This window comes from Oncorhynchus tshawytscha, linkage group LG13, assembly GCF_018296145.1.
Source record: "Oncorhynchus tshawytscha isolate Ot180627B linkage group LG13, Otsh_v2.0, whole genome shotgun sequence".
NCBI classification, from domain to species: domain Eukaryota; kingdom Metazoa; phylum Chordata; class Actinopteri; order Salmoniformes; family Salmonidae; genus Oncorhynchus; species Oncorhynchus tshawytscha.
This window is the reverse complement of record NC_056441.1, coordinates 70,415,723-70,441,424: the sequence shown is the minus strand read 5'-3', so window position 1 is coordinate 70,441,424 and position 25,702 is coordinate 70,415,723. Positions and strand designations below refer to the sequence as shown.

The 25,702-nt window shown below is 43.3% G+C and overlaps 1 protein-coding gene across 2 annotated transcripts in view; it reads left to right on the top strand.

Moving 5' to 3' along the window:
* Window positions 1-25,702, top strand: part of LOC112265621 (galactosylgalactosylxylosylprotein 3-beta-glucuronosyltransferase 1) — a 101,112-nt gene that overhangs the window by 40,059 nt on the left and 35,351 nt on the right. The gene's annotated exons all lie outside the window — the stretch shown is intronic.

Here is a 25,702-nt window from a genome sequence, read left to right as displayed (position 1 = left end):
CTTGTTTGGGACAGGTGGTTTTTCAATTCAGAACAGATTACTCTTTAGAGTCTGCATACAGATGCATCAGGGTATTTCTTAGCCTTTACAAAGCCAACCAGCTTTCATCATTCATCATGCGTGGCCGATGAGTCACACTGATGTCACTGATGACTCATTGCTTTAATTTGCCCATCCCAAGCTGATTGTTTCTGTCATTCAGACTTTACAGGGTACTAACCTGTCAAAATGTGTATAGCCTCCTTATTTGAGGACCATGTATGTCATTCAACCCTACAAGCGTGTTGTAGATGAGTTGTTAATTATAAACTACAAGAAACATACAGTGACATGGCTGTGTGAGACATAAACAACAAAACCATTAACAATGCAATTTACCCAGCCAACAGAAACTAAGACCAGACTGTTACTAGGCGGCTACCACTGTTACCACCTGGTGCTCTACCGTGCACATTCGAGAGTGCTGACCTATGTACATAGAGTCACTTTAATAATGTTTACATACTATTTCACGCACTTTTAATATACAGTTGAAGTCGGAAGTTTACATACACTTAGGTTGGAGTCATTAAAACTCGTTTGTCAACCACTTCACAAATTTCTTGTTAACAAACTATAGTTTTGTCAAGTCAGTTAGGACATCTACTTTGTGAATGACACAAGTAATTTTTAAAACAATTGTTTATAGACAGATTATTTCACTTATAATTCACTGTATCACAATTCCAGTGGGTCAGAAGTTTACATACACTGAGTTGACTGTGCCTTTAAACAGATTGGAACATTCCAGAAAATTATGTCATAGCTTTAGAAACCTCTGATGGGCTAATTGACATAATTTGAGTCAATTGGAGGTCTACCTGTGGATTTATTTTAAGGCCTACCTTCAAACTCAGTGCCTCTTTGCTTGACATCATGGGAAAATCTAAAGAAATCAGCCCAGAAAAATTGTAGACCTCCACAAGTCTGGTTCATCCTTTGGAGCAATTTCCAAATGCCTGAAGGTACCACGTTCATCTGTACAAACAATAGTACGCAAGTATGAACACCATGGGTCAATGCAGCCGTCATACCGCTCAGGAAGGAGACGCATTCTGTCTCTCAGAGATGAACGTACTTTGGTGCGAAAAGTGCAAATCAATCCCAGAACAACAGCAGAGGACCTTGTGAAGACGCTGGAGGAAACAGGTACAAAAGTATCTATATCCATAGTAAAACGAGTCCTATATCGACATAACCTGAAAAGCCGCTCAGCAAGGAAGAAGCCAATGCTCCAAAACCACCATTAAAAAGCCAGACTACGGTTTGCAACTGCACATGGGGACAAAGATCGTACTTTTTGGAGAAATGTCTTCTGGTCTGATGAAACAAAAATAGAACTGTTTGGCCATAATGACCATTGTTATGTTTGGAGGAAAAAGGAGGAGGCTTGCAAGCCAAAGAACACCATCCCAACCGTGAAGCACGGTGGTGGCAGCATCATGTTGTGTGAGTGCTTTGCTGCCGGAGGGACTGGTGAACTTCACAAAATAGATGGCTTCATTGGGAGGGAAAATTATGTGGATATATTGAAGCAACATCTCAAGACATCTTGAGAGCTTGATCTCAAATGGGTCTTCCAATTGGACAATGACCCTAAGCATACTTCCAAAGTTGTTGGAAAATGGCTTAAGGACAACAAAGTCAAGGTACTGGAGTGGCCATCACAAAGCCGTGACCTCAATCCTATAGAAATATTGTGGGCAGAACTGAAAAAGCGTGTGCGAGCAAGGAGGCCTACAGACCGGACTCAGTTACACCAGCTCTGTCAGGAGGAATGGGCCAAAATTCACCCAACTTATTGTGGAAAGCTTGTGGAAGGCTACCCAAAACATTTGACCCAAGTTAAACAATTTAAAGGCAATGCAACCAAATACTAATTGAGTGTATGTAAACTTCTGACCCACTGGGAATGTGATGAAATAAAAAAAAGCTGTAATAAATCATTCTCTCTACTATTATTCTGACATTTCACATTCTGAAAATAAAGTGGTGATTCTAACTGACGTAAGAAATTGAATTTTTACTAGGATTAAATGTCAGGAATTGTATGTAAACTTCCGTCTTCAACTGTAAACTCATCAACAACAAAAAAACGTCCCTTTTTCAGGACCCTGTCTTTCAAAGATAATTTGTAAAAATCCAAATAACTTTACAGATCTTCATTGTAAAGTGTTTAAACACTGTTTTCCATGATTGTTCAATAAACCATAAACAATTAATGAACATGCACCTGTGGAACGGTAGTTAAGACACTAACAGCTTACAGACGGTTGACAATTAAGGTCACAGTTTTGAAAACTTAGGACACTAAAGAGGCCTTTCTACTGTCTCTGAAAAACACCTAAAGAAGGATGCCCAGGGACCCTGCTCATCTGTATGAACGTGCCTTAGGCATGCTGCAAGAAGGCATGAGGACAGCAGATGTGGCCAGGGCAATTTATTGCAATGTCCGTACTGTGAGATGCCTAAGACAGAGCTACAGGGAGACAGTAAAGACAACTGATCGTCCTCGCAGTGGCAGACCACGTGACCACATGTAACAACACCTGCACAGGATTGGTACATCCGAACATCACACCTGCGGGACAGGTACAGGATGGTAACAACTGCTGCCCGAGTTACACCAGGAATGCACAATCCCTCCATCAGTGCTCAGACTGTCTGCAATAGGCTGAGAGAGGCTGGACTGGGGGCTTGTAAGGCAGATCCTCACCAGACATCACCGGCAACAACAACAACACAAACCCACAGTCGCTACACCAGACAGGACTGGCAAAAAGTGCTTTTCACTGATGAGTCGCAGGTTTGTCTCACCAGGGGTGATGTTTGGATTCGCGTTTATCGTTGAATGAAATGAGCGTTACACCGAGCCCTGTACTCTGGAGCGGGATCGATTTTGAGGTGGAGGGTCCGTCATGGTCTGGGGTGGTGTGTCACAGCATCATCGGACTGAGCTTGTTGTCATTACAGGCAATCTCAACGCTGTGCGTTACAGGGAAGGCATCCTCCTCCCTCATGTGGAACCCTTCCTGCAGTCTCATCCTGACATGACACTCCAGCATGACATTGCCACCAGCCATTCTGCTCGTTCTGTGCGTGATTTCCTGCAAGACAGGAATGTCAGTGTTCTGCCATGGCCAGCGAAGAGCCCGGATCTCAATCCCTTTGAGAACATCTGGGACCTGTTGGATTGGAGGGTAAGGGCTAGGGCTATTCCCCCCAGAAATGTCCAGGAACTTGTAGGTGCCTTGGTGGAAGAGTGAAGTAACATCTCACAGCAAGAACTGGAGTCCATGAGGAGGAGATGCACTGCAGGACTTAATGCAGCTGGTGGCCACACCAGATACTGAATGTTACTTTTGATTTTGAACCCCCCCTTTATTCAGGGACACATTATTCCATTTCTGTTAGTCACATGTCTGTGGAACTTGTTCAGTTTATGTCTCTTGTTGAATCTTGTTATGTTCATACAAATATTTACACGTTAAGTTTGCTGAAAATAAACGCAGTTGACAGTGAGAGGACATTTCTTTATATACTGAATTCTAGTCATGACTCATCCTTTTATAACTGCTGCTATACACACATTTAAATATACTGTCATTACTGTCTGTACACACCATTATAGAGTATATACACTGAGTGTACAAAACATTAGGAACACCTTCCAATATTGAAATTCACCCCCTTTTGCCCTCAGAACAGCCTCAAGTTGTGTACAAAATGTTAGGAACACTTGTTCTTTCCATGACATAGACTGACCAGGTGAATCCAGTTGAAAGCTAGGATCTCTTATTGATGTTACTTGTTAAATCCATTACAATCCGTGTCAATGAAGGGGAGGAAACAGGTTAAATAATGATTTTTAATACTTGAGACAATTGAGACATGGATTGTGTATGTGTGCCATTCAGAGGGTGAATGGGAGAGACAAAACATTTAAGTACCTTTGAAAGGGTTATGGTTGTAAGTGCCAGGCGCACCAGTTTGAGTGTGTCATGCTCAACAGTTTCCTGTGTGTACAGTATCAAGAATGGTCCACGACCCAAAGGTATTGGATGCTTCTCAATCCACCACACCTGCCAATGTCACACTTCCTTATCTGTGGTAAAAGGTGACAGTGCTTAGAGCGGTGTTTGTCAGGTCATGAGAAGTCTCGAAAATCGGTATTCTCAAATCGTCTGTAGCGCCCACAAGCTATGGAAAGATGAGACTCCAACGAGCACAATGGTGTTCTCAGTTTTGCTCTACGGCCCCCACTTATGATATTGGGACTTGTCTGAAGTCTGTACAGCCATCGGTACAGTCTGCCTGTAGCGTCCGAAGAGTTTGGGCTGCTGTCACGTTGGTATAAAGGGATCGGGAGACAGGCACAGGAATGTGTAATATGGGTTTTTATTTACCCAAATTACAGCGTGCCATGTACAGGCACGGGGACAAAGACCAAACAAACTCTATACAAAACACAGGGTTGAGACCCAAACAAAAGAGCGAGGAGTACCTTGAATAACTACACAATCGCAAAATGATTATCACACGGGACGAGACCCGTAATCATCTGCACAATACACATGGCACGAAAGCCAAAACAACATAGCACAGGTACTCACACGACCAATGGACATTGGAACAATAATTGACAGGACAATGGTGAACAACGGACGCACTTATACACTTATACAACTGGGAAAAGGGACCAGGTTTGCGTAATGGGATCCGTGACAGCTACACACTAATATGAACACTCTGTGGAAAGGTGAGACTCTCACGAACACGTACATGTTGGGAGTTTTCCACAGATCTCACAAGACTCATCTGAAGGTCCCCCGGTACCAGTTGAAAAAATGAATGGAAGTCTATATGGATACTGTTTACTGCCAAAAGATAAGGGGTTAAATATATGTCAAATGTTTCCTGATTCCTTTTTTAAATCATTTAAAAAAATCGAATCAAATGTTATTTGTCACATGCGCCGAATACAACAGGTGTCGACCTTACCATGAAATGCATACTTAGCACTTAACCAACAATGCAAAATAAAAACGAAAAAAAGTGACACAATAAAATGACAATAACAAGGCTGTAGACAGGGGCTACCAGTATCAAGACAATGTGCGGGGGTACAGGTTACTCAAAGTAAATTGAGGTAATATGTACATGTAGGTAGGGGCATAAAATAAAATATAATACAATTGTATTGGTCACATTCACATGGTTAGCAGATGTTATTTCTAGTGTAGCGAAATGCTTATGCTTCTAGATCCGACAGTGCAGCAGTATCTAACAGGTAATATCTAACAATGCCACAACAAAACCTAATATCTAACAAATTTGACAACAAAACATAATCAAATCAAATCAAATGTATTTATATAGCCCTTCGTACATCAGCTGATATCTCAAAGTGCTGTACAGAAACCCAGCCTAAAACCCCAAACAGCAAGCAATGCAGGTGTAGAAGCACGGTGGCTAGGAAAAGGCCAAAACCTAGGAAGAAACCTAGAGAGGAACCAGGCTATGAGGGGTGGCCATTCCTCTTCTGGCTGTGCCGGGTGGAGATTATAACAGAACATGGCCAAGATGTTCAAATGTTCATAAATGACCAGCATGGTCGAATAATAATAAGGCAGAACAGTTGAAACTGGAGCAGCAGCACGGTCAGGTGGACTGGGGACAGCAAGGAGTCATCATGTCAGGTAGTCCTGGCAATAAACATAATAAACACAATCTATCAAAGGAATGGGATAAGAATATATAAGTATAAAATATATGGAAGAGCAGTGACAGAGAGGCTAAGATGCAATAGATAGTGAAGAATATATAGTGAAGGATACAGTATATACTGTACATGTGAGTTGAGTAATGTGAGATATGTAAACATTCTTAAAGTGGCATTATTAAAGTGACCAGTGTTCCATTTATTAAAGTGGCCAATGATATCAAGTCTGTAGGTAGGCAGCCGCCTCTCTGTGCTAGTGGTGGCTGTCTAACAATCTGATGGCCTTGAGAAAGAAGCTGTTTTTCAATCTCTCTGTCCCAGCTTTGATGCACCTGTACTGACCTCGCCTTCTGGATGGAAGCGTGGTGAATAGGCAGTGGCTCGGGTGGTTATTGTCCTTGATGATCTTTTTTGCATTCCTGTGACATCGGGTGTTGTAGGTGTCCTGGAGGGCAGGTAGTTTGCATTGTGCAGACCGCACCACCCTCTGGAGAGCCCTGCGGTTGTGGGCGGTGCACTTGCCGTACCAGCCGGTGCTATCGTGATAAGTTAGTGAGGGTTTTTGGTGACAAGACACATTTTTCAGCCTCCTGAGGTTGAAGAGGAGCTGTTGCGGCTTCTTCACCACACTGTCTGTGTGCATGGACTATTTCAGTTTGTCGGTGATATGTACTGTACACAGAGGAACTTAAAACTTTCCATCTTCTCCACTGCTGTTCCATTGATGTGGATAGGGGGATGCTCCCTTTGCTGTTTCCTGAAGTCCACAATCATCTCTTTGTTTTGCTGACATTGAGTGAGAGGTTATTTTCCTGACACCACACTCCTAGGGCCCTCACCTCCTCCTTGTACGCTGTCTCGTCGTTGTTGGTAATCAAGCCTACCACTGTAGTGTCGTCCGCAAGCTTGATGATTGAGTTGGAGGCGTGCATGGCCATGCAGACTTGGATGAACAGGGAGTACAGGAGGGGGATGAGAACGCACCCTTGTGGGGCCCCAGTATTGAGGGTCAGAGGAGTGGAAATGTTGTTTCCTATCTTCACTACCTGGGGGCGGCCCATCAGGAAGTCCAGGACCCAGTTGCACAGGGCGGTGTGAAGACCCAGTGTCTCAAGCTTAATGATGAGTTTGGAGGGTACTATGGTGTTGCATGCTGAGCTGTAGTCAATGAACAGCATTCTGACATAGGTATTCCTCTTGTCCAGATGGGATAGGGCAGTGTGTAGTGTGATGGCGATTGCATCGTCTGTGGACCTATTGGGGCGGTAAGCAAATTGGAGTGGGTCTAGTGTGACTGGTAGGGTGGAGGTAATATGATCATTGACTAGTCTCTCAAAGCACTTCATGATAACACAAGTGAGTGCTACGGGGCGATAGTAATTTAATTCAGTTACCTTAGCTTTCTTGGGTATAGTGACTATGCGTAGAAAAAAGGGGTCAATGCAAATAGTCTGGGTAGCCATTTGATTAAATGTTTAGCAGTCTAATGGTTTGGGGGTAGAAGCTGTTAAGGAGCATAATGGACTAAGACTTGGCGCTCCGGTACTGCTTGCCATGCGGTAGCTGAGAGAACAGACTATAACTAGGGTGGCTGGAGAATTTAACCATTTGTAGGGCCTTCCTCTGACACCGCCTGGTATTGGGGCAGGAATCTGGCAGGAAGCTTGGCCCCAGTGATGTACTGGGCCATATGCACTACCCTCTGTAGAGCCTTGGGGTAGGATGCCGAGCAGTAGCCATACCAAGTGGTGATGCAACCAGCTCTCGATGGTGCAGCTTTATAACTTTTTTAGGATCAGAGGACCCATACCAAATCTTTTCAGTCTCCTGAGATGGAAAAAGACGTTGTCGTGCCCAATTCACTACTGTCTTGGTGTGTTTGGACCATAATAGTATGGTAATGATGTAGATGCCAAGGAACTTGAAGTTCTCAACCCGCTCCACTACAGTGCCGTCAGTGTGAATGGTGGAGTGCTCGGCACTCCTTTTCCTGTAGTCTATGATCAACTATTTTTTCTTGCTCACGTTGAGGGAGAGGTGGTTGTCCTGGTACCATACTGCCAGGTCTCTGACCTGTAGACTGTCTCTTGTTGTCGGTGAGACAGCCTAAACTTAATGATGGCGTTGGAGACGGGCGTGGCCATGCATTCGTGGGTGAACTCTGAGAACTGGAGGGGACTAAGCAAACACCCCTGAGGGACCCCCGTGTTGAGGATCACCGTGGCAGATGTGTTGTTGCCTACCCTTACCACCTGGGGGTGATCCTTCAGGAAGTGCAGGATCCATTTGCAGAAGGAGGTATTTCGTCCCAGGGTCCTTAGCTTAGTGATGACCTTTGAGGGCACTATGGTGTTGAATGCTGAGCTGTAGTCAAGGAATAGCATTCTCACATAGGTGTTCCTTTTTGTCCAGGTGGGAAATGGAAATGTGGAGTATAATGGTGATTTCGTCATCTGTGAATCTGTTGGGGAGGTACGTGAGTTATAGTGGGTCAAGGTTTCCTGCGATAATGGTGTTGTGAGCCTTGACCAGCCTTTCAAAGTACTTAATTTTTTATATATTTTTGATACTTCAAGGGGTCATAATATTCAAACTCAAATAGCAAAATGATCTTTGGTATGACCTTAAAATAATTCCATGTAGCTTAGTATAAATTGGTTGTTGATCATTGCTAGATAGCCATTTTCAAGTCTTGCCATAGATTTCCAAGATGATTTACATCAACTGTAACTAGAATACTAAGAAACATTCAATGTCGTCTTGATAGCCAAATATAGACTGGAGTTGTTTATGTGTTTTAGGTTATTGTCCTGCTGAAAGGTGAATTTTTCTCCCAGTGTCTGTTGAAAAGAAGACTGAACCAGATTTTCCTCTAGGATTTTGCCTGTGCTTAGCTCTATTCCGTTTATTTTTATCATAAAAAACTCCCTAGTCCTTGCCGATGACAAGCATATCCATAACATGATGCAGCCCCAAACATAACATGTTTTATTCAGGACAAAAAGTTCATTTCTTTGCCACGTTTTTTTTGTTGCTGCAGTTTTACTTTAGTGCCTCGTTGCAAACAGGATACATGTTTGGAATATTTGTATTCTGTAAAGGCTTCCTTCTTTTCACTCTGTCATGTATGTTAGTATTGTGGAGTAACTACCGTTTAGTTGATCCACCTTAGTTTTCTCCTATCACAGCCATTCATAAACTCTGTAACTGTTTTAAAGTCACCATTGGCCTGATGGTGAAATCCCTGAGTGGTTTCCTTCCTCTAACGGCAACTGATTTAGGAAGGGCGCCTGTATCTTTGAAGTGACTGGGTGTATTGATACACCATCCAAAAGTGTAAAATAAATAACTGCACCATGCTCAAAGGGATATTCAATGTCTACCAATAGGTGCCTTCCTTTGCAAACAATAGGAAAACCTCTCTCGTCTTTGTGCTTGAATCTGTGCTTGAAATTCACTGCTCGACTTAGGGGCCTTACAATTGTATGTGTGTGGTACAGAGATGGGATAGTCATTTAAAAACCATGTTAAACACTATTATTGCACACGGAGTGAGTCCATGCAACTTATTATGTGACTTGTTAAGCACAACGTTTTTATGGTTGCCATAACTAAAGGATTGAATACTTACTGTCTCAAGACATTTTAGCTTTAAATGTGTAATTAATACGTAAACATTTCTAAAAACACAATTCCACTTTGACATTATGGGTGTATTGTGTGTAGATCAGTGACACAAAATCTCAATTCATTTAAATTCAGGCTGTAATACAACAAAATGTGAAAAAAGTCAAGAGGTGTGAATATTTTCTGGACTCTGACATTGCTCGTTCTAGTCTCTTTCATTTAACTTTTTGGGATTATGTGCGTATTGCTAGGTATTATTACTGCACTTTGGAGCTAAAAACACAAGCATTTCGCTGCACCTGTGATAACATCTGCAAATCTGTGTACGTGACCACTGATCCAGGATAGTTCATGAATAAACCCTGACAATACAAAAGAACAGGGTGTAGAAACAAAGATTAAAGTTTTTTTCTCATCAGATTAACATACACACATATGGAGGGTTCATAGAGGTTTGTGTGTGTGTGTTTTAAATAGCAGAAATTATTCAAAAAATAACCATCACCATGCAGTTGAACCTAAACACAAAGCTAACTTAAGCAACCTCTCAAGGATGAGAAAAGCAGCACATGATATCTGTGTCCTATAAAACATGAGGTCTTCCTGTCAAGCTAGCCCACCACTACAGCTCTTCATCCCCAGGGTACAAGCCTACATCTTCACCCAGCCTTGCCTGACCGTAGGTAGCCATAACCATGATCCTGAACTACAACTCTGCTCTTTTTCTGCCTTAAGGCCCAAGGTGAATCCACAGATACAATCTGTCAGCTGTAACGCTTCAGCTTGGCTACTGGTTTACAGAGGATCATACACATCATACACAGCATTATGTCATTGAAATGACCTTGTGTTTAGGGTGGACTCTGACCAGCGTTCAGCTGTCAGGATGAGTAGAGAGAGGATACATGTACTTTCTATCACATCTAACGGAACTGCTAGAAAGGCCTGACGAAATAGGAGAGAGGAGGGTTTATGGTACTAATGGTCAGCTGGGAGGAGGATGGAGAGGCTATCTAATGCACCTCATGTGTCTTGGCTCCTCTACGAGATAGACCTTCCTGGAGATGGAGATGGTATCTTGGTCTCGATTGAGGGGAAAGGAAAGAGTTTGATCGGTTTAAAGTGTAGCTAAAGTGAGGATGCATTGACTCCCTGGGAGTTCGGTATTTAGAATGTAAAAAACAAACAAGAGCCCTCCATTTTAATCCTTTATTTCACAAGTTTGCAGGATTCTGGGGAAGAATAACAAGCTGGAGCAAATTAATGACACTTTTCATTTACTTTTTTTCTATGGGATTTCCATGCTTTGTGTAGATTATTAAGGATTAATCCAAATCGTATTTACAGCTTGTGCAGTAATTCCCTGAAGGTGAGACACATGCACAATTTGAGCTGAGACTGCTTTGTGTAGCTCTAGTACAAAGCAGAGTTTACACATTTGCCTCCCATGAGGACACAGTATTCTGCTGCTGCTGCATTAGGCTTGCTCAAATGGTTCTACAGTACAGACAGTGTTCTCCATCTTTCAACATGTCTGTGTCTACCACGATCCAGGGAGGGCTTAAATGAGAGAGCAGGTGGTCTGTCCTCATGGTGTCTCCTGAGACTCAGAGACAGTCTGCTGTCCCTGATGCCATTGTGGGGTTCAGTACTGTACACCTATCAGCCCTGATGGATCACAGAGTAGGGAGGCCCCTGTTACATTAATCAAAGCCAGATATCCTTTTCAGGCCTGGTGGCCTCAGTGAAAAATGATGACCAAGCCCAGCTGGAGGATGGAGGGTAGCGAAGAGGAAAATCCTAGTTTGGCTGAAACGGGCAAACCTTAACACTTGAACCCCACACGCTGCCCCCGGTCCCATATTGCTCACAGTTCATAAAACGTCCGATATTACCTCTGAACTTTCGTCTCGGGCAATGAAATGCATGACAAATTGCTCTCTGTGCTTTTAGCAGAGTTCAATACGGCCCAAATTGCCACTTAAATGCCTCGTGGTGAGAGTGAGGCAGATGCGGCTGAAGTAGGCTGTGGAGACTCGAGTCGACGCAGATCATGTTCCACATTGCAAACCGCAAGGAGGAAGGGAGCAGAGATAACTGATTTCATTCTAAGCCCCATATAAAGTGGAGGTTTCAATAGATTTAATAAATTATATTGTTGGAAGTGTGCTGAAATGTGAATAGATGGTCCCAGAGGGGATAAAAAGACACAGACCAGAAGCATCTACATCATTTATATTGGTAAGAAATGATAGAAATAATCTGAGCCTGCTCTTAGAACCAAAGTTTGACCTTCATTTTCACCTTCAAGCGTTCATAATGAGTTCATAATGTATCGACTCAAAAAGGTATACAGGTGATTACGTGTGTATATACTTCTTCAGAAAAATCTACAGTATCGAACCACCAAGGGCCTTTTTCAAAAACTTTGTACAAACCTCTATTCTTATTTCTAGCAGACAGAATGAAAATCATTAAGCCTAGTAAACAGGATTGAGTCCATTCTCAATGCTTATGTAACTACCTTAAGAAGGAGCCAGGAAATAAGAAAGAACCTGCTATCATGCATGGCCTCCCTCTCTCCCTTCAGCCACATACAAAGGCCCAGGGCCTGGAGACTGAAGTGTAGCACCATCACCAACACAGTGTAACCAGGACACAGCCTGAATGCACCACATCCCTGGAGCTCTTTCCATCACATTACAAGTGAACAGTGTGAGTGCACGCAGGCTCTTTGTATCGCCAGCTGAAAGAGAGAGGCTCTTTCCCACTCAAAGCTCAGCCTGCCTGCCCATGTCTCCCCTGAAACTCCCTAAAACACTTTGCAGCTAAATCTGTTGCCCTGTTAAAACATACATTTTTCCCATCTCTTTGGGTTTCCAGCTGGATTTACCCCTATGTTATTTTTCATCTTACACTAAAGACAAGAAAATAAACCTTTTATGTGCAACTGTTGATGAAGAGGGCTTAGAATAACCTTATTTAAGCCTCAACAAAAATGTGACTGGGCAGATGGCTAAATTCAAACATGACAGGGCCCTTTGCCTCTTTCTTTGTAGTATGGTGAAAGTGAGGCCCTCAGTTGTACTGTGGTTGTGTACTGTATTTTCCTTCTCACTCCTGGTGTTAGGTATTCCTCCCCATCCCTTCCCTTGGTGACAGTACTGGACTCCCTGGTGCTATTTGACAGCTTATTTGCTCCCCTTCTAAACAACTAAATCCAATATACTTCTCCTTCTAATAAATCCCCCCAGTTTATCTGTTAACTCATGGTAGGAAGGAAGGAGTTATATGGATGACTGGGGTAAGTGCTCCCAGTAAAAGATTCTCTCGATTTTATTCTCAGTTTTAAAAGGACAAGGAAGTGTGAAACGTCAATATTTCTGTCGGGCCAAATGAGTACTTCACACATGAAGAGACCCCGCCACCACACACACACACACACCATGTTAGCTTAGTTATTCATCTCTGACTTTCATTCGGTAGCTTAAACCGCCCATGCCAAAATTAAACGGAATCTGTAAAATTGTTTAACTTCCCAGACTAATACTTATCGCACGAGTGACTTCCTCTGTTTGGTTTAGCTCTGTGTTTTTTTTTTGTCTGATTTGCAAATCTTGTTTGGTTGGATGTTTGCATATGTTATAGATTTTTCCTGATTGCTCGGGGTAGTGAGGAGAAAATAAATAATCAAAGTGGATTTATTGCCTATAATGCAAGTTCAGCTTTGTTTAGAGAGAAAACTTCAATTCCATTTTGTGGCACGCACTCATGGCAAAGCAATCAGATTATGGCTAATAAAGGATTTGACAACTTCAGGTCAGTATTATGCTTAAATTGCTTTGACGACATGTCAGACTTTGACATATCAATGCAAATAATGCATGTATCACAGTATCGTTTACGAAGAGCATGTTTTTCCCAAGTGCATTACTGTCTGACAAAGAAACTTTCCCAACAGCAAATGTCTTCATGTCCTCTCACAGCCTCTCAGCAAACAAACAACAGTACTAAATAAATAGATAAATAAACACATTGAAATTAAGTGACGAAACACATTCTAAATCAAGTAGACAAACACATTGAAATCAAGGAAACAAACACATACTAAATCAAGCAGCCAAACACATTGAAATCAAGCAGACAAACAGATTCTAAATCAAGCAGACCAAAACATTCTAAATCAAGCAGACAAACACATTGAAATCAAGCAGACAAACAGATTCTAAATCAAGCAGACAAACACATTCTAAATCAAGCAGACAACACATTCTAAATCAAGATTCTAAATCAAGCAGACATTCTAAATCAAGCAGACAAACAGATTCGAAATCAAGCAAAGAAACACATTCTAAATCAAGCAAAGAAACACATTCTAAATCAAGCAGAAAAACACATTTGAAAACAGCAGAGAGATACAGCACACATTTCTAAGGAACTCTGCCTTTCATGGCAATGCTCCCACACCTGTACTCTCCTGTACTCCCTGTTCACCCACGACTGCGTGGCCATGCACGCCTCCAACTCAATCATCAAGTTTGCGGACGACACAACAGTGGTAGGCTTGATTACCAACAACGACGAGACGGCCTACAGGGAGGAGGTGAGGGCCCTCGGAGTGTGGTGTCAGGAAAATAACCTCACACTCAACGTCAACAAAACTAAGGAGATGATTGTGGACTTCAGGAAACAGCAGAGGGAACACCCCCATCCACATCGATGGAACAGTAGTGGAGAGGGTAGCAAGTTTTAAGTTCCTCGGCATACACATCACAGACAAACTGAATTGGTCCACTCACACAGACAGCATCGTGAGGAAGGCGCAGCAGCGCCTCTTCAACCTCAGGAGGCTGAAGAAATTCGGCTTGTCACCAAAAGCACTCACAAACTTCTACAGATGCACAATCGAGAGCATCCTGGCGGGCTGTATCACCGCCTGGTATGGCAACTGCACCGCCCTCAACCGTAAGACTCTCCAGAGGGTAGTGAGGTCTGCACAACGCATCACCGGGGGCAAACTACCTGCCCTCCAGGACACCTACACCACCCGATGCTACAGGAAGGCCATAAAGATCATCAAGGACATCAACCACCCGAGCCACTGCCTGTTCACCCCGCTGCCATCCAGAAGGCGAGGTCAGTACAGGTGCATCAAAGCTGGGACCGAGAGACTGAAAAACAGCTTCTATCTCAAGGCCATCAGACTGTTAAACAGCCACCACTAACATTGAGTGGCTACTGCCAACACACTGTCAATGACACTGACTCTACTCCAGCCACTTTAATCATGGGAATTGATGGGAAATGATGTAAATATATCACTAGCCACTTTAAACAATGCTACCTTATATAATGTTACTTACCCCACATTGTTCATCTCATATGCATACGTTGATACTGTACTCTATATCATCGACTGCATCCTTATGTAATACATGTATCACTAGCCACTTTAACTATGCCACTTGGTTTACATACTTATCTCATATGTATATACTGTACTCGATATCATCTACTGTATCTTGCCTATGCTGCTCTGTACCATCACTCATTCATATATCCTTATGTACATATTCTTTATCCCCTTACACTGTGTATGACAGTAGTTTTTTTTTTGGAATTGTTAGTTAGATTACTTGCTTGTTATTACTGCATTGTCGGAACTAGAAGCACAAGCATTTCGCTACACTCGCATTAACATCTGCTAACCATGTATGTGACAAATAAAATTTGATTTTGATTTTTTTTTGATTTTTGATTTTTTTGACACCTCTCTCTACCCTTGAAGCAGGGGGCATGGCGGGAATAAGTGTGCCTTGCAGTGAGGTGTTGCGGTATCACATTAGGAGGTGTGCACTGCTTACCTGCAGATAAATACCTCGGCCGAGGTGAGGGGAACCTTGCACACAACAGCCACTGTTATGAGCACAGGGAGGTTAATGGGGCACACAATGGTGGGCAGTGTGTGTGTCTGTGCTACAATCCCTAGGTGAGCTGATAAAGAAGCGTGCTGGAGGCAGCCGTGTCCTCATGTCAATGTGCGCCAGTGGCAGGAAGGGCATCCATTATCTACCAGCGTGTGGAGAGTGCTAGCCCACATATCTACCGACATCCCATCACTCATTCCAGGAAGTCATTTTTTTTTTGCCTTGAGCGAATGTAACACATGGTTGAGTGTCAACAGGGAGCTCCAGTGAACATGTCGTCTTCCTGTGACCGGGGCCACCCCCAATACATACAAACAGCTTGAATCACCTGCACTCTCTATATCCTATTAGATACACACACAGGTGAACATGTACAGTATATTTCACATACTTATTCCTGTGAAATGTTGTGCAGTTTAGCTAGGTCAATGGATTCGGTCAGAAAATCATCTTGTTGTCCCACACAATGATTAGTAGGCTAGGCAGTGGGTGGCAGGTAGCCAAGCGGTTAGAGCGTTGGGTCAGTAACCTAAAGGTTGCTAGTTTGAATCCCCGAGCCAAGAAGATGAAATAATCTGTTGATGTGCCCTTGGGCAAGGCACTTAACGCTAATTGGACATGGCCTACAGTATCTCAGGGGGAGTTGGAAAATGTGAAAAACACATTTCCATGAAAAACGACAAATATAAGCACCCACCAAATGATTATAACATCATAGTCTTTGTAACATCTGCAGCCCATTGCTTTATTAAAACAATTGAAACTTTCTCAGCAATAGCATTTTTCCTCCATTCAGCAATTAGTCACCATTCTCCCTTAGTGTGTCAGTAACGTGATCTGCTACGTGAGCACTTCTCTCCTTCGTTAGGGTGTCTCTCTTTCTCTCTCTCTGTCTCTCTCACTCCCTTTTCTCTTTCGCTCTCTCTCTCTCACACACACACAAACTGATGGCAATTAGACTGTGGTTCTGCTCAAAGGCAGAAAAGCTCAACCTGCTAGTTTTCTCAGAGGGAGGCTTCTCTTGAACAGCTAAACTAAAACATCAGTGCTCTGCTGTAAAGAGGAGAGAGAGAGACTCATTTCCCAAGGCTCTCCAGGGAGCTGGCACAGGGGTGATCATTTAGAGCCCAAAATGGGAGCTTTTCTACTGGGCCTGATCACTTTGAGGCTGGGTGTCCATGGCACGAGTGCAGAGTCCCAGGCCTGGAAGGTTGGACTAGAGACGAGGCAGGAGACTGATTAGGATAAATGGACTGTTGAGAGGCTCCAAGAGATAAACAGAAGAGACAGACCAGGAGACAGACATGGGAGAAATAGACCCTGATGGACAGATGGAGGAAAATGTCCTAAAGGAATCAGGGTGAAATAAATGATCAGTTATCATCTACAAGTTCAGTTAATAGACTGTCGATTCAGCTATTGGTTGAATACTTATCCTCACACCGAGTTCTCTAATCCAGGTATTCCCAAACTGGGGTACGCGCAATGCCGTCAGGGTTTTTTGAAACTTTTTTTTTTAATATATTTTTTATTTTTTACATTTTGTTTTTCTTCACATTTATATTTTCCAACGGGCTATAAATTTCGGTTCGTTTTTTTCTCTCGCATGAGTAGACTCGTTTCACTGCCAAAAATAAAATTAAACATCTAGTGTTCAGCGAAATAACAACACAATGTCAAATACAGGTAGCCTAGTCAAATAATTAACATCCAATCACATTAACCATTACTCTCTCACAGGAGGCTCTTGCTGCCAAGGGAATGCCTGACAGCTTGAAAGACGTTTTTGACACTACAGTGAAAATGATTAACTTTGTTAAAGCATGGCCCCTGAACTCTCGTGTATTTTCTGCACTATGCAATGATATGGGCAGCGACCATGTAACGCTTTTACAACATACTGCGCTGGTTATCAAGAGACAAAGTATTGACACGTTTTTAAAAATTAAGAGACGAGCTTAAAGTTTTCTTTACTGACCATAATTTTCACTTGTCTGACCGCTTGCAAGATGACGAGTTTCTCACACGACTGGCCTATCTGGGTAATGTTTGTTCTCGCCTGAATCTTGGATTACAGGACTCTCTACAACTATATTCAATGTGCGGGACACAATTGAAGCTATGATTAAGAAGTTGGAGCTCTTCTCTGTCTGCATTAACAAGGACAACACACAGGTCTTTCCATCATTATATGATTTTTTGTGAGCAAATGAACTCAAGCTTAAGGACAATGTCAAATGTGATATAGCGAAGCACCTGAGTGAGTTGGGTGCGCAATTACGCAGATACTTTCCCCAAATGGATGACACAAACAACTGGATTTGTTATCTCTTACATGCCCTGCCTCCAGTCCACTTACCGATATCTGAACAAGAGAGCCTCATCGAAATTGCAACACGCGGTTCTGTGAAAATTTAATCAGAAGCCACTGCCAGATTTCTGGATTTGGCTGCGTTCAGAGTATCCTGCCTTGACAAATCACACTGTTAAGACACTGAGGCCCTTTGCAACCACGTACCTATGTGAGAATGGATTCTTGGCCCTCAATAGCATGAAAACTAAATACAGGCACAGACTGTGTGTAAAAATGACTTAAGACTGAGACTCTCTCCAATACAACCCAACATTCCAGAGTTATGTCCATCCTTTCAAGCACACCCTTCTCATTAACCTGTGGTGAATTATTCACAATTTTTGATGAACAAATAAGGTTGTACAGTATATGTAAGATGGTTAAATAAAGAGCAAAAGTATTGTTTATTATTATAATATTATTTGTACCCTAGTCCTATAAGAGCTCTTTGTCACTTTCCACGAGCCGGGTTGTGACAAAAACTCACACTCATTCTTATGTTTAATAAATGTATCGTACAATGATGGCAAAAAAAAAAAAACATTTGAGAGTGTGCTGACCCTGGTGCTAGAGGGGGCATGCAGCTGGAGGTTGAATGTTTGAAGGAGTACAGGACTATAATACGTTTGGGAACCACTGCTCCAATCTATCAAACCCAATGGTTTTCCCCCTCTCTTTTCTGTCGACAGTGAATTTCCTCAGTCAATGATTTTGTTTTTTTCCTTCCTGTGTATCCGCAGTATCAAATCAAGATTAAATGTGTGGGCAACTCCCACTTCGCTGTGACTTTAGTTTCTACGCCCACTGCAGTCATGCCAAGCCAGTACTGTTCCGGGCTGGCACACTAGCAGTCTGTGGGGGGATGACGGGGAAGTAGTGATCAGATCCCCAGGAGAACGTGAAGTACTGTGCCTACCAGAACAGCGCTGACTGAACTATTCATAGAAGGCTCTCAGTCAGCACTGCTGATGGCAGACAGACAAACAGGCAAACAGACAGACAAGGGAGAATGCCTTGTCATTCATCTCCGATCTGATTGGACCTGTCAGGAGAGAGCTGAGCAGTGAGAACAGTGCAGTATGTCCACTCGTACAGTACACTCGTTTCCCCATCCCAACTTCAAAAGAGGACGCTGTGTCTGTTTCATTGTAAATCAAATGGACGTTGTTTTTAACATGAGTCTGAAAGAAGAGTATTACTATATCCTAAAATACCCTGATGTTAGTAGCTGTCACATTACTCATTCTTACATAAAGCCTCTCTGTTATATTTAAAACTGGTGTAGGAGTCTTTTTAGTAATATTTTTAAAGCAGCACAGCTTGTTAACTACTGCCGAGAGGGAACCGCTAACCACGTCTCCATCCCAACACTGGCAGGATGTTCACGGTATGCTAGACCACTGATCCAACAAGGACGCACGGACAGTGTTCTTTATAAGGTCTCTCATCTCAGGGAGATTACTTAAGCCTCTGTTTTACGGCAAGTGCAGCTCCTCTCATTTCCTCAAGCCCTTCTAATTATCCAGAGTCAAGGTGTGAACCGTGTGATTGCACTCTGTAGCAGAAGGTATATTACCTTTTAAGGCGTCCAGTGGGGTACCTCCGGGAGAGGCAGCATATAATTTCAACTCACATTGTATTCAATTGTTGGAGCGTGTAAAGGGATTTTCTCATTGTTGTGGTTGACTGCGTCTGGAGCCGCAGACGTGCCCAGATTGCCGTTGGTTCACAGCTGTGGAATGAAACGTGTAATATGATACGTGATTAGAGGTCACGTTGCTGTGGGATGTGTTCACTGGCATAATGTAATGTGCTAGCTATAGTAGACTGTACTCACTAACCACGTTATGCATGTTAGAGAAATCATCAGGGAATCATTTACAAGCCTGCACATAGTTAATCCACACAATCACAGAAATACTTTCCCCAATGCGATTCTATAAATATCATAAAACATTCAAAAGGAGCTCCTAGAAGACAGTCAAACATCCAATTGAATAAAGACTGTGGTGATTCTAATGAGAGAAGAACCGAATTAAAACAGCTCTTTCCTGGACATATTTGTCAGATTGTCAGGGAGGGATGTGGAGATGCTGAGCATTGCGGGTGGGAAGCTTCCATTAAGTTTTGAATACTAAGACTAAACTCAGCAAAAAAAGAAACATCCCTTTTTCAGGACCCTGTCATTTAGACACTGTTTCCCATGATTGTTCAATGAACCATAAACAATGTACATGCACCTGTGGAATGGTCGTTAAGACACTAACAGCTTAAAGATGGATGGCAATTAAGGTCACAGTTATGAAAACTTAGGACACTAAAGAGGCCTTTCTACTGACTCTGAAAAATACCAAAATAAGGATGCCCAGGGTCCCTGCTCATCTGTGTGGATGTGCCTTAGGCATGCTGCAAGGAGGCATGAGGACCGCAGATGTAGCCAGGGCAATAAATTGCAATGTCCATACTGTGAGACGCCTAAGACAATGCTACAGGGAGACAGGACGGACAGCTGATCGTTCTCGCTGTGGCAGACCATGTGTAACAACATCTGCACAGGATCGGTACATCCGAACATCACACAACTGCCCGAGTTACCCCAGGAACGCACAATCCCTCCATCAGTGCTCAGACTGTCCGCAATAGGCTGAGAGAAGTTGGACTGAGGGCTTGTAGGCCTGTTGTAGGCAGAACCTCACCAGACATCACCGGCAACAACGTTGCCTTTGGGCACAAACCCACAGTCGCTGGACCAGACAGGACTGGCAAAAAGTGGTCTTCACTGACGAGTAGTCGCGGTTTTGTCTCACCAGGGGTGATGGTCGGATTCGCGTTTATCATCGAAAGGAATGAGTGTTACTCTGTACTCTGGAGTGGGATCGATTTGGAGGTGGAGGGTCCGTCATGGTCTGGGGTGATGTGTCACAGTATCATAGGACTGAGCTTGCTGTCATTGCAGGCAATCTCAATGCTGTGCGTTACAGAGAAGACATCCCCCTCCCTCATGTGGTACCCTTCCTGCAGGCTCATCCTGACATGACCCTCCAGCATGACAATGCCACCAGCCATACTGCTCGTTCTGTGCGTGATTTCCTGCAAGACAGGAATGTCAGTGTTCTGCCATGGCAAGCGAAGAGCCCGGATCTCAATCCCATTGAGCATGTCTGGGACCTGTTGGGTCGGAGGGTAAGGGCTAGGGCCATTCCCCTAGAAATGTCTGTGAACTTGCAGGTACCTTGGTGGAAGAGTTTGGTAACATTTCACAGCAAGAACTGGCAAATATGGTGCAGTCCATGAGGAGGAGATGCACTTCAGTACTTAATGCAGCTGGTGGCCACACCAGATACTGACTGTTACTTTTGATTTTGACCCCCTCTTTGTTCAGGGACACATTATTCCAATTCTGTTAGTCACATGTCTGTGGAACTTGTTCAGTTTATGTCTCAGTTGTTGAATCTTGTTATGTTCATACAAATATTTACACATGTTAAGTTTGCTGAAAATAAACTCAGTTGACAGTGAGAGGAAATTTATTTTTGCTGAGTTTATAAAGGACGTGTACTTTAAGACAATGAAGTCAACCCATATCATAATCCATGTCAAACAGAGACATAACTGGTCTTCTGTTACTTCAATCTGAGTGTGGTGTTGGCCAAAGGCCATGTATTTTGCATGAGAGTCAAGTAGACCACAAAGTCTCTCAACAAATAATAAAACAAAATTGTTCTGGAGAGGCCTGCTACCTCAAATGATAATCAAATGTAGTGCTGTGAAGGACTAATTAGGGACGATAAAGTGAGAAATATGTCAAGGTGAGCTCTCAATTTCACAACACCATTTCCCCTTGTTCCCAAAGGTCTATTATTGAAGCCAATAATGGTACCCTCGTAAACATTCCGGACAGGCAGGGGACTAAAATCGAATCCCAGAGCATGTCATCACTTTCTGAGTCCCTCTGAAAGTGGCTGGTGACTATGCTGCTGAAGGCTCTTGCGATTCTGGCTGCATAGCGCCTTGGGACAAACATGCAGAGGGAAAACAGCCAAGTAACCAGAAGAGCTGTAACCTACTCACCAAGGGTGAAAATGAGCCGTCCTCCCATTTTGCCAAGATTAATTGAACCCCTTGCAGCTACAGAATGAACCTGAAAGGTTGAGTGACAGCTGTAGCAGATGAATGGGATAGACTGAAAGGTCGGGCTCTGGCTCTGCAGTGCACTGCCAGTCTGCTACTGTAAAGGAAATGACCATACAGTCCTTCCCTCCTTGGAGTTCGCCATCCTCAGGAAGTGCTCTTAGGAACCACTTTATTTTACTTCACATTGGGATTGAGAGAGCTATTACATTAATGGCACTGAAAACATTCACAACAGTCTTTGGTTTTATAGAGAAATTAAATCTGCCGCACCAATGGATGAAATAATTAAGGGTCATTGTGCCGTTGTGCAAAATTAACGCACATACTTGAGGCTGTTGCTATTTATGTATTTAGCAGATATTGTGTTGGGCATTTTGTACAATATTCAAGAGTAGCTGACCTTCTACCTAAAGCAAGCACTGCATACAGTACATCCAGGGGCTATTATTTATTTACACCCTAAGGAGGATCTGCAGCAGGATCCTGTCTACCGCTATACTGAACCACTCTACTGTTCTGCCTTGGGCTTGGATTTCTATGCGCAGATCAGCATATCTTTTTACAGAAGAGGAGACGAGGAAGGGAATAGGTGGGTGTGTGTGTGTGCATGTGTGCGTGTGTGGGGTGAGGGGTTGCTGTAATGCCACAACCTTCTCCTGTCCTCTGTCTTTGGCAGAACCTGAGCCCTCTCTGAGGAGGACTGGGTGAGAGAGGAGAGCAGGGGATGGGAGTTGGTTAGAGCCATGGCCTGACTACTTGCCAACCTCCTGAAGGGAGCGTGTTTGGTGTTGCTAATACCAGGCCCTGCCTGCCTGCCTGCCTGCCTCCCTAACTGCCTCTCTCCCTCCCTGCTTGCCTACCTCTCTCCCTGCCTGCCATTGCTGTGCCCACAGCCGGGGAGGTTTAATAGCAGCCTCTCTCTAATCTAGTACTTTGAGGAGATTTTGGCATGGTCAGCGGCAGATAAATTGATTCATTTTCACACATTAGTGGTCATAGGGCTGGACCCAACAACATCGACAAGTGCTGATAAAGTGGAGGAAATATCATCAGACAAACCAAGTCCACTGTCTACTGTCCTTTAAGCATGAGTACGGGCATCGACATGAATGTGCATGAGGGGCATGCATAGGACTTTTATCATCCACCTCATTGTTCCTCCAATTCATAATTCTCCATTAAATTATTTTGTATTCTATACAGATGCTGTATTGCGCTGTATAGAAGTAACATAGCCCAAGGCATGATAGGGAAACTGGACATACATGTTCAGTACATGGTGTTTTTCTTTTACATAGTGGCCATAAATGACGAATGTGCTCGTCCTCTGAATGGGTCTGCCCTCAATCAGATCCTCACTGTTCCAATTCTCCATGGTGCATAACGTGAGATCATCTGTACCTGTAAGCAATTACCGGCCATCTCAAAACCAAATGGCATTACATGAGGTGCCAGGGAATAAGACTCCACAGAGATTAGAGGCATTGTCCTTTTGGATTTTCACACATGAAAACAGTGCTGTTGCCCTCTGCCTTTCCTATCCGCCACAAACTAACATGGGGGGTCCGGTGATGATGAAGACAATCAGTTAGATGGTAAATGGTTGTTGTGGTTAAACCTCTGAGTGAGAAGCATTCCCAATGACAGCGTAAAGATGACAGTGAGAGTTAACATGTCACCATAGCAACCATGGCTGGTCTGGTCTGGTCGGGGAGCTCACTACAGATTTCTTATTTTCTTCAGTAAATCATAAACAAGGCAAAGAATGCACAGGAGGCCGTTCACCACAGCCTTAATGAAGAAAGGAAACACAGCATGATCACTCTTTAAACTGTCATGTAGAGCAGAAAACATATCTTCATTGGGAGATGGTGTACAAACAATCTTGCTTCATACACTTAACATTCTTAAAATTTTATCAGGATTATGACATTACGCTATAAACCATAGACATTTCAAGTGAGGCGCAAATGTGATTTAAGTCATATAATTTACAAGTAATAATTAAAAGCATCTTTAAATGACAGTAGTGGAGATAATTAGAACCAGCTTCCATCCAACTCAATTATTACTGTAATTATGATTTCAGGCCCTGAGCAGAGGCGACCCTCAACTTGGATGATTGTCCAGTGTGTGAGAGGACAGCTACGCTGGAGCCTCTCTCTTAACCTCCACAGAGAGCTGACGAGCTGCCTGGTGCCTACCTTCAGCTATCCTATGGATCGATCAAGCCACTACCTCCCTCCCTACCACAGAAACCCAAGCCCACAGCACCTCCAATTACAGATGTAGGATCTTAATTTGAGCCAGTTTGATATAGCAGGAAAGGTTATCCTGCAACAGGATGATTAGATTAAGATCCTACATCTGTATGTCCCTCCCAACCACAGAAACCCAAGCCCACAGCACCTCCAATTACCATTGATGGTCTAACGAAACCTTTTCGTTTTGCGAACGCAAGAACTTTGCAAAGACTGATGCTGAACTTGGCCCTTTGTGCATTATTAATATTGACCACTTATGAGAGAATAAAGAAACATTTACTCAGCATGGGCACGCCTGAATTAATAATAGAGTCGGTGCTCAAAGGCGCGATTAATTATCTTTCATTACAAACCCACCCAAATTCACTTGAATGACAGATGTCTTCAGCATGGGCCACCCCTATCATTATCTCAGGCATCACTTTACCCCTGCATCAGAGATTCAATAGACGTCAGCCTTTGTTATTCTTCACCGTCGCATTTTCCACTCACTGAATAAACTCCTACAATATACATTCTGGTCCACAGGGTCTCTCCTATGAAAGCCGATGACATTAAGTGTGTCCGTATGCCTTAGAAGGCTTGTGTGACTGTTCCATACAGAGCGAGGTTCGATCCGCATGAGCAGCTTTGAGAAGGGCAGGATTATCTGTGTGCCATTCTGAAGACTGGGACTTAGGAAATCCTCCAAAAACCTCCAGAGACCATGCCCATCAAAGGTTGAAAGTGGTTACCATGGTGATGGTGAGAGGAAGTAACTGTTTGAGACAGACCTGTGTACAAGATCACACAGTGTTCCGTCCCAGAGTTCTGTGCAGTTGGTGTTCATTTTACCCAGGGCCAGAAAGCTCTGGTGTGCTTTGTCCTCTAGACCGCTCCCTGCAGCAACATCAGGTAGAGTCTGAATTAAAATGGAGTGGACCCCATGGGCTAATACCAGCTACACTTCCAGACTGTTTGAAGTCATGGATTGTTTTCTACATAATTACAGCTTTTGTCGCAAAGCAAAAACAAGCCCACAGATCCCTGTGGATCACAATGGTCTTGCAGAAGAAACATATTTAGAATGTTCTATCATATAGGGCTATGCCTATTGAGTCTCATTCTTTTTCTGTCATCTTAGTTGGCCACTGATATCATCAATGTTTGGAATTAGGCCTGTAAAAAAAAGGTCAGGGGTCATCATGGGTGTCGGGGTTGACTGGGAGAGAGCTGGGGGGACAGGGGTTATAGAGCGAGATGGTGTTGATTCATCCATACCATGGTGGGTCTGCGCAGTTCATTTGTCTCTGTCAGCAGGGAGACTGGAGGGACAGAGAGAGTGGTCAGCTGAGGTGAACAGGACCATAGTGGGAATACCACCACCTGGTTGTCACTGTTCACCAAGTTTTGAATAAGCCTAGGAAAGCCACAAAGATGACCATCTTGACTTCATTCAGCGTCTTTGTTAATTCACTGAGTGCTGTGTTATCAATGTTGTATTTATGAGTATCAGAATTTGAATGGGAAATAGTATACATCAGTGAGTAGTAACAGTGTATGTTGTTCTCCTGCCATTGGAGGACCTTGAGTCAAACTACGTGTTTGGGAATTAGCTAGCTGGATAAAAACAAATCATATTTTGGTCATGGTTGAG